This window comes from Rattus norvegicus, chromosome 1 (assembly GCF_021556685.1).
Source record: "Rattus norvegicus strain SHRSP/BbbUtx chromosome 1, alternate assembly SHRSP_T2T, whole genome shotgun sequence".
Lineage (NCBI taxonomy): Eukaryota > Metazoa > Chordata > Mammalia > Rodentia > Muridae > Rattus > Rattus norvegicus.
In genome coordinates, this window is record NC_141534.1 from 184,586,879 (window position 1) to 184,600,198 (window position 13,320).

General features: G+C 47.1%; 1 protein-coding gene across 2 annotated transcripts in view; it reads left to right on the forward strand.

The window, feature by feature from the left end:
- The window catches only part of Xylt1 (xylosyltransferase 1), a 286,510-nt gene that overhangs the window by 32,428 nt on the left and 240,762 nt on the right, over nt 1–13,320 (forward strand).

Consider the following 13,320-nt stretch of genomic DNA (forward strand, 5'->3'; position numbering starts at 1 on the left):
AGTTTGGAAGTAGGTTTCTGTGGCTACCCTAGTAGAAAGCAGGCTGCTAGCTCCCCACACTGGCCCAGATGTCTCCAGAGCTCTGCCTCTGTCTAAGAAGTTATAATTTTGGCAAGCATTTTTTTTTCCTCCTGCCTTGGCATAATTTTTGGTGTTCTTTGTGTAAAATGTTACAAATGTAACCTGACCACTGAAACCTATGGGAGGATGGTCTGAGTGCAGAGCTTGCCTGCTCTCAGTTTTCCTGTCTGTAAAATGGATCCGTGTGTTGTCTGCACAAAAGGATCCTCCCAGGATTTAATGAGCAAACACACAGAGACCATCCATCAGGACTCTCCTCGAAAGGTTCAGACAAGATTAACCATTCCCACCATGATTGTCAGAGTTTCTACATTCAAGGCTTTCTGGACCTTTCTCTAGGTTTTCCAAAGTAGAAAGACTAAGGCTTCATTCTTCCTGCTGCGACCTGAGCTGTGTGACTCCCTGTCCTCTGTGTGTGAGTGTCGTCAGGCACATCAGGTGTTGCTGAACTGAAATTGGACTTCTGGGCTGCTTCCCAGTTCTCTGTGCATCTCATTCCCTACAGAGCATGGAGGCCATGGGGTTGTTTGGAAATTCATTGCTATCCCTAACTCCAAGAACCCCTCCCTCCCCCACTGGGGTCCATTTCTGCTTTCCACTTTTATAGAGTGACCTCATTCTTCCCCCATAGCTTAGAAGCTGAATGTGATCACAGGAGCTTTAAATAACAAGATCAAGCCCAATTTTAGCAAACACTGACACCATCCCTACTGTGTGTTAACTGTGGGGCTTGGCAGCTGGTGGTGTCAATCAGAGCCCCAAGCCAACTGAAAAGGTTAGGGTATAATGGCTGCAGGACTCTAGAGCAATGGTTCCCAACCTGTGGGTCTGGACCCCTCTGTGTGTGGGGGCTACCTTTCACTGGGGTTGCATATCAGGTATCCTACCTATCAGATATTGATGTTATGGTTCATGATGGTAGCAAAATTACAGTTCTGACATAGCAGTGAAAGTAATTTTATGTTGGAACTGTATTAAATGGTCTCAGTGTTAGGAAGATCGAGAACCACTGATCTAGAAGCAGACAGTATTGAGGTTTGATTCCATCCACCTCTTCCCTGCCTCCATGGCTTCAGTCAGGTCGCTTCACCTCTCTGAACTTCTGGCATTTCACTCTGAGATGGGGAGAATGTGTGTACCATCACGCCCATGCCTTCAGGAGGAAAGGAACCAGGCCATCTATGTTTTGTATGTTTTGTAGTAGGTCAGTTAATGGGTATGTTAATGAGTTAATGTCCTCAGCTGCTCATGGGCAGATATGAGGAGAAAAATTCAGAAGAATCATCAGAAGACTGAGTCCTGGCGAAGCCATTAGCCTCTGTGTGTAAACAGGTGATTACACCCAGTTGTGTGCGTGCTTGTAGAGGCCAGAAGACCACCGCAGCTCTCATTCCTCAGGCACTGTTCACCTAGTTTTATCAAGACAGGCTCACTTCCTGACCAGGAAATGCCAAGTCAGCTAGCTAGGCTGGCTAGCAAGTCTCCAAGGTCTCTCTCTCTTTGCCCTCCCACTGCTGGCATTTCAAGCACATGCCACCACACCTGCCTGGCCCCCCTCTGCCACCCCCCTCCCCATGTGGATTCTGGGGATTTAACTCAGACCTCTGTGCTGGGGCGTGTCCCAGTCTGCCGTGAGTATTTTAGCATACTGGATTTTCCTTTGCCCGCCGCTGGATCTTGCCAGTACATAGCAAGAGCTTTGTAAGATGCTTCATAGGGTGAGTTGGATGTACCAGTAAAGAGTCCGAGATTTGTTTTCCTCCTCCGGGACCTTTACCTCCCCAATCTCTGAAGCCAAACTTAGATGTAACCAAAACCACAGCCGCCTTCAGACAGGGACAGAGCCTGAAATAGCTCAGAGGGCCCTGTCACACGGGCGTCTAGTTTTACAGCAGCTGCCTCTGTCTTCAAAAAAAAACCTCACTTGTGTGGTAGGAGACAGTAGTAAGGCACTGCAGCACAAGGCTGGGGAAGGGAGTTTGCTTTGAACAGAGAAGGTTCTAGAAGGACAGAGGGTCCTCCTCTTTACTAGGTTGAAGAGCCTGATTCCTGTGTGTCTTTTCACTTGCATTTCTGCCTTATCTGGAGTAATCTGTGTGGTCTGTGATTACAGAGTTTCTTGAGCATCTCCAGGGCAGACCCCAGGAAACTCAAAAGTGTACTCAACTGGATGGTCTTTCCACATGGACAACTTTGTCTTGAGTTCACTTGATGTGTGCCAACCCTCCCTCGCTGCTCCAATGGCCTCTCTAGCCGTGTGAGAGGGAATGACCAGCAGAGATGGATAGGTTTGCCATGAATGTGCAGCCAAGCACCATTGAGCACCTACTGTGTGCACCACAAGGCCTCTCATATGACTGCCTTTTATCTTCATTAATGACCATGCATCTATGGAGTATAGTCAGCGCCGCTAACATCTATTAAATTGTTGAGGGCAAGGGAGCACGAGGACCTGAGTTCAATTCCCAGAACCCATGTAAAAAAGGAAGATGTGGCAGCATGTTTGTAATCCCGGGGCTGGGGGATGGAGGCAGGAGGATCTCTGGTGGGCGTGCCAATGTTTGCACAAATGCATGCCCTTGCCCATGCGTACACACACTCATGCACTTCTAAAGAAAGTGGACCCTTGAGTCAAAGGAAACAGGCTTATGTAATGCCTCTGACCAGATCTTTACCTTATTGTCCCTCTACTCACTTTTCTTGATGAGGTTTCCATTTTCACAAGTAATGACGAGCCTCGTACCTCTTTGCCCCCCACTTCAGGGTTAAAGCAAAAGACATCTGTCAACTCACAGGTCTCCCTGGCTATTGCCAGGATGGATGAGAATGGATGGATGTGGAGTGAGGTGGTTTCTGGAAAGATCCTTGTGTGTGGATGTGAACATGCTGTGGTGTCTCCTCGAAGTCTGGGGTGTGCCTCAGTGTGGAATGGATGCATGCACCCAGCAAAATGTTTCCTGAAACATCAGTGGCACTGATAGCTTTGTGACAATCTTCAAAAGTCAATGGTGGGCAGAGGACACGGTTTCCGATTCAGAGAGGGTCACCCCAGGGCTGTCCACTCAGATAAAGCCCTGGCTCAGAAAACCCCAAACACAGTGAAGCGGACACAGTAATGGGATTTAAGCAATATTCAGTTAAGAGTAAACCCAACCCCATAAAGGCATGTCCAGGATTCAGTCTGCCAAATGAAATGTTAAAGGCGCCAAATGGATTTCTGGAAGGGATCAAAGCTAAGTCGTAGTTTGCCTGCTCATGATAAGCTTATCCAACTCTTCAGTGGGAAAGACCAGCAAGAGAGAAAGTGAAAGAAACGCCAGATCGTGGGGTACTCTGCGCTATCTCAGATAATTTTCCTTTTTAATAAGAAGGGAGAAGGAGATTACAGGCCTCTGTATGAGGCTGGCACTCCTCACCAGATACCGTTGGCTGCAAAGGAGTCACCATGGCTCAGAAGAGCCCCAGTTTCGCAGTCTTGTGGGCTTGTTTTCTGTCCCAGCACCCAGATGACTTAAGCCATTGCAAGCCGTGTGTGTGTGTGTGTGTGTGTGTGTGTGTGTGTGTGTGTGTGTGTGTGAGAGAGAGAGAGAGAGAGAGAGAGAGAGAGAGAGAGAGAGAGAGAGAGAGAGAGAAGCTGGTGGAAAGAAGATCCACAATAGAGGTGTCTTCTAGATCACACCTCCTAGCCTTACCTATGTTCTTTTTAATGATTTTTTCCCATTAATGGAAACCATTGCTTTTCCATAGGAAGTTATGCAGTAATGAAGCAACTTAGAGCTCTGTTCTCCTTGACTTCATTCTCTTGTGCACCCATCCAGATGTAAGTGTAACTGCAGATTCCCTTTCCAGAGTGAAAGTATCTTGTGTGTGTGTGTGTGTGTGTGTGTGTGTGTGTGTGTGTGTGTGTGTGTGATGGGCATGGCAAACATGACCCTGGGTTGGCAGGTTTTCTTTTGCTTTTCCATCAGTACAGCCAGTGGAGTGGGAGCCTCACTCCTGCTTCATGAGCCTCGTACCTGGGTCCATCTGGGCCAGGTCTCTCAAGCTGAAGTCTCCAGTTAAGTTGGAGTTTGATGTGCTGTGTGTCAGAGCCCTGTGTGTTCTGGCGGCAGGTGAGTTGAGCATTGACCATCAAAACGTCAAGGCATTCATCTGAGACAGAGTCCTTACTTCAGTTTTAATGTGGAAAGTCAATGTGCCTTTCGTTGGGTAGTAACTGGTAAATTTGTAGGATTAATAACTGGTATAGCAAAATTAGAAAAGGAATGAGAACGTAGAACTCAGCCATCCCCTTCCCTCCCTCCCTCCCTCCCTCCCTTCCTTCCTCCTCCCCTCCCTCCCTCTCTCCTTCTCCCATTTCAGTGAGGGGATTGAACTCAGAGCCTCACACAGCATAGGCAATGCTATGTCACTGAGCTACAGCCCCAGCCTATCATCCAGAGAGCAGACGTGCTGAGGTTTGGGTTATAGACTGTGCAATTTATACATTTTATGTCTTGTCTAGGATAGTCAACTCAAAGAGCTGAGCACCCATCACCAAATGCTAGATTTAGGATGGTTTTACCAGCATAGTAAGATTTCTTATGCCTATCTGAGTTATTACCAGGCAACAAGTCACTCACTGCCTTTGACCTCAAGTTCCATTCTAGACATTTCCTCAAAAGGGAAGCCCATGCCCCGGTGGCACCCCCTTGGCTTTGTCTCTGACAGTGAGACTTGTGAGACTTGTGCGTATCTCACAGGTTATGTTATACTTGTCCATGCAATACCTGATGCACACCTGGTATAGCCGTTTTGTTGTTGTGCGTCCTGTTGCTGTGGACGGTTGCCTGTCTATGTCCCTTCAGTCGACTGTGGGAAGTGGAATTGTAGGTCATATGGCAAATTTGCGTTTATTTTGTCTTAAACCATTGAACTGTTTTCCAAAGTTGGTTACATCATTCAAGAACCATCAGCCAGTCAGTCCCTGAGTGGAATTGTCGGTTCTCATTTTACTATGAAGTAGAAGGAAGGAAGACTTAGGGAGGGCTGTGCGTGAGACCTAAAAGCTGGCACCTTCCTGAGGGAAATGGGTTGGCCCAGGGTCTTGGCAGCAATGCTGGGAGGTTCCTCAGCTCTGGTCTTATAGAAACTTCTCTAGCACAAGTCGGCGCTTCTAGACCCCAGAATGATTCAGAGTCATTATTCCTGCTACCTCTCCCAAGCTGGCCTTGCTGGCAGTGGTCCCAGCAATCTGAAAGATTCACTTTCGTAGAAGATGCTTAGGTCCACACTGTTGCTAATTTAGCGTTTATCAGGTGATGAGATTTAGCTTAGTGCCCACCTTCGAATGCATTTGTTTACCTGCATTGATCTCTCACTGTTGGCTGCTGTAACCAGAAGATGCACAGCAGTGCTTAAAAACTTTTTGCTTTCTGATAATGACAGTTCCACCCTTGATCAACAATGACATGGCGTCCACATTGGAAGATGGGCTTAAATCGCACAACTCTTTTCTTGGGTGATGATAAAATAAATTACATTTTTAGGCCGACTTCTGCTAAGCACTTCTTAACTTGGGTTTTAGTAGATTTAGATGAAGTAGATCTTCTGCTTTTTGTTGTGGGGAAGAGCGTTCTCTTGTGCTACTTAAGGTCTGAGTTGCTGCAGCGTCAGCCTGGGAGCTTGCTAGCACTGCTGATTCTCAGGCTCCACCCAAGATCTGCCAAGCCAAAGTCTGTGGTCATAAAAGCACTGGGTGATACACATACTTGTGCTAAGTATTGCTCACAAAGTCAAGGGTGTGCAAAATGTGTCCCCAAGGCCAATGTAGACGGCGCTCTGCTTCTTCCAATAAAGTAGCCATGTTCATTCAACATGGATTACTGATGGCTACAAGGCATCATACCTGCTGGATTGAGGAGTCTTCACAGTGACCACGTGACCTACAGAGTCTGTGAAAGTTAATCTTGATTGTCAACTTGATGGGATTTAGAATCACCATAGAAGCCACACTCTGAGCATGCCCATGAGGGACTATATAGATTGGGTTAGTTGATGTGGGAAGACCCACCCTCGATGTGCCTGGCAGCATGCCAGGGGCTGGTATCCCAGACTGAAGCCAGTGGCAGCATTCATTCCCCTGAGTGTGTGTGGGTGCAGTGTGGCCAGCTCCTCACTCCTCCCACCAGCCATCCCTTCCCCACCTGTCACCCTACTGTGCGCCAGAAGGAACCCTTCCTCCTTAAGATGCTTTTGTCTGGGATTTGACCTTAGCAACAGGGGAGCAGTGAGCAGAGGGTCAGGTGATGCCAGAGAATGGTTCTCTGGGATAAACTCACTTTTGCTTATTCATATATATATGTGAATATATACATTGTTATGTTTTTTAATTTAGTTTTCCAATTTTGCAATTATTACAGAGTTGGCATTATGTTAAATATTTTCCTTAAGGTTATTTCCTAAATGATAGAAGATAGTGACTATTTGCACAGCACTTACAAGATATTGGGTAGAATGAGTAACCAATAAGTGATCAGAAGAACAGAGAGTGTGTGTGTAAATCATATGCAGGTATATGGAAGGGATGAATGTCTTGTGGATAATAAAAGGGGATCTCTCTCTCTCTCTTTCTCGTGCTTGTGTGTGTGTGTGTGTGTGTGTGTGTGTGTGTGTGTGTGTGTGTGTACATGGGTGGAGGAGCATGTTTGTTGGAGGGAAATGGACAGCTGTGCAGACATAAGTTTATTAACGGAATTGGCTTACATAATTACAAAGGCTAAAGAAGTCTCAGGGTATTTGCCCAGCTGGCTATGGACCCAGGGAGGCTGGTCATGAGCTCCAGTCTCAGTCCAAAGGTCTGAGAACCAGAACGACTGATGATGTCAACCCTGATCTTGAGACCTGAGAAAACTGGGTGTTCCAGCTTTATTCCTGAGGCAGTGAAAGGGAAAGCTCCTCCCCCATTTCTCTTCTGTTTCAGACTCAGGGATTGGATGGCATGCAGGTCATTGGAGAAGTCCAGGCCCTTTACCCAGTCCATGAGATTGATTATCGCATCACACACAAACACACACACACACACCCCCCTAGAAATAATACTTAATCTAGGTGTTCCATGGCTTTGCGAGTGTATGTGTACGTGACGTGCACACACATAAGTGGGAGTGGCGGTAGGTCACACATTCTTACCATGGAATTGTCTCCCTACCTTACCCCCACCCTGCAAATCACTTGCTTTTGTTTTGCAAAGTATCCCCCTCCCAGCAAATTAGCATACCTAGCGCTTAAGCAGTCCGTGTAAAGAGGAAACCCAAATGATGTGACCCCCCTTCTTATGGAAGTCAGAGGGAAGGCCTTCCATCTTGTTTGAAACAGGGTCTAGTGTTCACTGCTGTATACGCAAGGCCTGCTGACCCAGGAGCTGACAGGACCCCTTGTCTCCGCCTCACATTTCACAGTCGGAGTGCTGGGTTGCTGATGCCTGCTAGTTCATCAGGCTTTACATGGGTTATGAGATGCAGACTCAGGTCCTCATGCATACAAGAGTTTTACTCACAGAGACGTCTCCTGAGCTGTTTTAATGACTTCTTAAACAAAGCAAGAGACTCAAATCTGCTTGTGCAGAGAAGGTTTCAAAGAGAAAATTGGAATCCCTCTGGTTAAGGACCATGTTCTCACCTTATGTCTTAAGGTAATTAATTTCTCCGTAGAAGATGATACCTTTGTCTTGTCTGGGTTCGGATTTGATGTCCCTGAGCTATTGGGGTTTTTAGGCCACAGGCCACTCTGGGAAGCTTTGCATCTGGATTGCTTCCTGGATCAGGGCTGGCAGGAACTGCAGCCTGTGACCCTGCAGGTAGCTGATTGAATCTGAGTACTGCCTCCCCACTCAGCAGGACTGATGTGAGGAACATTTGTTGTAATTTCTCTCCCCCTCCCCTCTGGATGGTGGTTAATCTGGAGGCCTTTGGAAACACAAAATAAAAGAAAGAAGAATAGGGGGACCTAGTTTGGTGAGGCCAGCAGAAAACTGCCATTCTTCCCGATGTCCCTGGGCAATGGGATGGGGTTGGGGGCGGCTCATAGGTGGTTATGCAGATGGGAATGCAGAGGGATCAGAAGCTCAAATCCTCTAAGATGCTTTTAGCACCTTTTGAGAGATCAAAGGACATGTGCGAACATAATTATGACTTTAGTTAATGATGGGTTTGCAATTAGTGCTATGGTCATTTGTAGAGCATCTGCTGTGTATTGGGTATGGGCCAAGTCCCGCCCAGCTCTGGTTTCTCACAACATCCCTTTATCTGGTGGAGAGCTGTTTGAGGTCCCAACAAATAGCGGGTGAACAGCAGAACTTAGGCTCTGTCAGACTCCAGCTTAGGCTGCTCTAGGCACGAAAATGACTGGATGGGAAGTCACCAGGTTCCAGGGCAGCTTTGAAGCCTGAGCCACTGTTTCTTATAGCTGGGATGATTTTAGGTGCTAGGTAGGTGAACCTTTTAAACTATGCATTTATTATACTGGGGAGTTAGTTACCTCAGTCAGGGGAGTATTTGCTGCAAAAGCACAAGGACCTGAGTTTGATTCCCCAGCACCCAAGTGAAAAGCCAAGCAGGGCACTCTCTTCTAATCCCAACACTAGGGACTTTCAAACAGATGCATCTCTGGGCTTGCTGCCTAGCCAGCCTAGGTTAGCAGGTGAGCCCCAGGTCAAAATGAGAGTGTATGTCTCAACATGGTCCTTAAGGAACAACACTTAGATTGTCCTCTGGCTTCCATGTGCACCTGCACACACACGTGCATGCACATGCATAATGCATTGATTGCATCTAAACTAAGTCCCAATAACAGGAATATTCAATGTGATTTTCAAGCGAATAGTTCCTTCCCCAACATGATGTGAGTCTCTTTTAAATAAACAGTGGCCTGAGTGAGACACACTATGGGCTGCTGACTGGGCAAGCCTGGAAGCATCTTGCCTGCGCAATTGGGTTAGCCTGGAGTGCAGAATTGGGGCTGGAGCAATTCGGAGGAAAGGTTCTGGCAAGGAAACAGTTCTGGGTGGACCTGCCAAGCACGCCTTTGTGTGCACATACATTGGTGCATGCGGAGTCCACAGGTTGACACTAGGTATCCTTCCCAATTGCTTTCTGCATGGTACAAAGAAACCAAAAAGCCAGGGCATGATTGGTCCTGGGTTTGGGCAGCACATGGATGATTAAAAGAAAGAAGAAAGGAAAAGGCATGGCTGATAAACATGGTGGAGGAGGTTTATTGCTGATAAGGGGGAGAGAACAGCCAGAGGCAGGCACATCTGGGAGAGTTCAGAGTGAACATGGCCATGTGAGGTAGGGAAGGAGAGGAGAGAGGAGCTGCAGACCAAGGGAGGAGGCCTGGGCCAAAAGACCAGGAGGGAAATAGAGTAGAAGAAAGGGCTAGGTAGCCGAAATGGCTGGACTACTTAGGGAAGGGTGGAGAAGTTTAGGGTAGGTATGCCAGGCATGCCCTGTAACAGGTAGGGACTGCGGGATGTTGAGAGACCCTGGTGGCCAGGTCCACTTGGATATGTCAATGGTTTCAGACCTAACCATTTCCACCTTATTCATGAGATGGGGCCCTCTCCAAACTATGGGTTCACCAATTTGGAGAGAGCAGCTGGCCAACAAGACCCAGGGATCAACCCTCTCTGCCTCCCTAGAGCCAAGGTTAGAGATAGGCTTCACATGCTCCAGTATTTGGCATTTGGCTTCTCTTGGCCTCTGTCTGTCTGTCTGTCTGTCTGTCTGTCTGTCTGTCTGTCTGTCTCTCTCTCTCTCTCTCTCTCTCTGTGTGTGTGTGTGTGTGTGTGTGTGTGTGTGTGCATGTATTTGACTTTGTACATATCCTGGTACACATGTACAGTGTGAAAGTCATTCTTTCAACCTGTGGGTTATGAGGATAAAACTTTACCCCCTGAACCATCTTTGCTAGCCCAGTGTACCTAGCTTTCTACGTGAGTGCTGCTGCCCGGGGGGTGGGGGAGGGTTCCCACTTCAGGTCCTAATGCTTGTTGCTCTTTCTCTGTAGAACTATTACTGAAGATACTGGCGTGGCTAACTCCTTATCATTCTGCTTCTCACTTAAAATTTATCTTCTGAGGAAGATAAGAAGGCCTTCCTCCTTGTTGCTTACAATCAGCCAAAGGCAATACAGGCATCAGTGTGCAGATGTGTGTCCATGAAACTATGTATAAAGGCATGAAGTGGGCATCTTTGGCCTACTGACTGTATATGCCAGCTCCTCCCCTCTGGTTGCCTTGTTGCCATAAGGTTTATCTCTGTCCAAAACAACCTTTTCTGTACCCAGTCCCATCTCCTTGTGTATAGAATGGAAACCCCACACACACCGGAGCTCAGTTTCCCTTGATGTACGGTGTGGCATCAGAAGTGCCTGGTGAATAGCATGTGCTTCCCGATCATCTTCTGTCCAGCTGGAGGCTGCCAAGCCCACCATGCTTGTTCCTTGTCTCCTGCAGAGCACTGGAAGCAGAGTTCAAGGCCAAGTGCCCAGGGAGAGCTGGGATCAGGTTACAGGACTACCTGGCAAGTCAGCCCAGGGAAGAAGTAGCATAGTAAAGCTGTTCTTATCGCTTCCCAAGTCAGAGTGCTGCTGCCTGGAGGGTGGCCATGGTGTCTGAGCTCTGTAAGCTCTGCTAGGGATGGAACAACAGGCCCGGCCACAGCCACTGGATGAATGAAGCACAGTTGCTAAGAGCCCTGAGTGGGCTCTGTGGGACTGGTTTCCTGTGAACATCGAACAAAGGGCCTTTCATCAATTAGGGACTGGAGAACTTCCCCACCAACTTGGGGCGTCTATATCCAACTTTTAGACCTTGATCATAGTCTAATGAAGCCAGCGCCACATTCAAGGTAGAGACCAGCACCATACAGGGCCATAGGAGAGGAGGGAGCAGGCAATGTTCTGTGTGCTGGGTGGTTAGTGTCCTTATCCTCTGTGTGAGTGAGAGGAAGGGCTGTACCCTGGTGCCATATTCTCTCTCTGTTCTTCATCTTCCTGCTCCCCACCCGTGGCTGCTTTTTATTTTAAATCTACTTAACTTTTACTTAGTATCAGGCTAAGCTATGACATCCAGAAAAATGACGTTAATGAAGCCCATTTCCTCCTAATACACATCAATATTTAAATGATTATTGAAAAAGTATTTAAGAGTTTGTTCATTGAGCCCCCCGCCTCTGACTCCTAAAAGCAGGATTCAGGTGTGCACTACCACACCCAGACAGCTTATTCGTTTCAGATTTGGAGCCATTTGCATGTAATGAGCCATCTTGGGGATGGGACCCACGTCTAAGTGTGAAGGTCATTTGTGTTCCTCTGACATGTAGCCTGTAGGTAATGTTACACGATGGTTTCTGTGCACCTGTGTTTTGACTGGAGCACATTTTTAGAGGCCAGGTGTGGGATGTTTCAAAATCATGCCATTATACAGATAGTTATTCCATAAGGTCTGGGTTTGGGAATTTTAGGTTGTGGGTGTTCCCTTTTGTTTAATGCAGGGCTTTGTTGGGCAGGATGTTGGAGGGCTCTGCTGGGAGGTTCGCGTTGGCTCTCTGTTGCTGGCCATCTTCTGAGCTGGCCTCTGCATCCTCCTGTCTGGTGTCTTCTCCTGACCCCTGTTTTCTCTTGGTGCTGTGTCTTTTCTTCCTGCTGGAGTTCCTCACAGTTTGATGCCCTCGGAGGAGGGATGCTTCTTTTGTGGTGGCTGGGATCTAACTGGCTAGAAGGTAGAGATTTTTAGAAACTTCAGAGATACTGAAGAATCGTGTGTGTGTGTGTGTGTGTGTGTGTGTGTGTGTGTGTGTGTTTATAGTTAACTACTATGACTGGAAGTGTTTTCCCTCCGGGATCTGTAACTGTAATGGGTTTGGTGTTGTTCTTCCAAGTCTCATGTATTAGGAGAAGCTTGATCCTCTGTGTGTTAATGCTAGGAGATGGGAGGAGGCTCTTGATGGAAGAACAAAGAAGTAGTTTTTATCAGATGCCTGGTTATTTTTCATATGAAAATTGTTGTAAAAGTACAAGCTGATTTCAGCACCTTGAGCCCCCAGAGCTGTGATCCAAATAGACTTTTTTTCTTCGTGAAATTATCTAGCCTCAGGGATTTTATTATTGTGACAGAATAATACATTTATACAAAAATGTAATGGGATAGAGGAGGAGTTTGGAGGGGAGAGAACGCGGAGAGTAGATCTGATCAAAATGCACGCCTGCTTGAAATTGTGAGACTGGAAGAGAGAAGAAGAATGTAGAGAGAGAGAACAAGGAAGGACACCTAACACTGAGCACCATTTGACGGGTCATATGGAAGCCACTGCTGTAGAAGCTTATTAAAATACATACACGTATGAAAGAAATCCAGATGGAGTTGCTTGTCACCACGTAAAACTACAAGGGTCAGGAATGGGTTACATCTAGTGGAGTCGTTGGCCAAAGGGACTTCATCGAAGTCTGTAAATCACTCAGGCTATTGCCGAGGTTACTGGTTGCTCTCCACAAACTGATGGTAGGGCCCTGTGATGAAGCAACACTTACATATCTTACTGAACCCATAGAAGTCAGGCTGTTGCCTAAGGAGAGCCTTCAGCCCTACTAACTAGTGCTCATGGTACTGGAAGGTACTCGGCACATTACCAGAGGAGAAAACAAAACACCAACCAATGCCTTGATCTACAGTGGTGACCTGTCTGTATGGTTCACTGGTGCAATGCTGGCACAGAAGTTGTAGGGGCGACCAATCTCTATCTGATTGGATTTAAAGCCCACAGCACAAGGTGGAACTTATGCCGGACACTGTTCAAGCGCCTATGATTGGATAAACTATGGGCCTAGGGGAAAACCGATTATTTTTCTGGTAAAGCAATATAGCAATAAAATGACTCATAGATCAGTGTCTTGCTCAACCATCATCAGAGAAACTTCCTCTTGCAAGTGTATGAGAACTAACACACAGAGACCCACAGCTGGATAAGTGGAAAGTGAGAGGTTTTAGAACACTCAGTTACTCGGTTCTAAGTATAACTTAGAGTTCTTGATAACTCCATCAAGCCCTCCCCTCAGGGATCTCTGTGGAAGAGGCAGCAAAGGTGGAAAGGATTATAAGAATCAGAGGGAATGGATAACCACAAGAAACCTTTCCAAACAAGCAGGCGCTATGCACATAGGAACTTACGAACTCACGGAAACAGGCCGCGTGCACAAGGC